Below are 290 nucleotides of genomic sequence, written 5' to 3' on the forward strand. Positions count from 1 at the left end.
GGGAATCGATCGCCGTCGATACCAGCTGTGCGCCGCTCGGCCGTCCCGACGCCGCCGACGCATGCGCCGCGACGCCGCCAACTACTCGATCGTCCCCGGCGTCGCGACATTCCTTTCCCACCCGCGTTCGCGTTGGCGCGTTTTATTCAAACGAGACATTTTCTCTCTTTCGAACTAGCAGCACTTCTCTCGCGCCCGAGGTGCTGCACCGGAAGAAAGCTGCGAGCCACCGGATGTCTCTTCGGTAACGACGGAGCGCCTACTTAATTGCGTCCCGATGCCGATAGAGC

Source organism: Prenolepis imparis, unplaced genomic scaffold (assembly GCF_030444845.1).
Source record: "Prenolepis imparis isolate NDT839.2.m4 unplaced genomic scaffold, iyPreImpa1.0 SCAF_13, whole genome shotgun sequence".
NCBI classification, from domain to species: domain Eukaryota; kingdom Metazoa; phylum Arthropoda; class Insecta; order Hymenoptera; family Formicidae; genus Prenolepis; species Prenolepis imparis.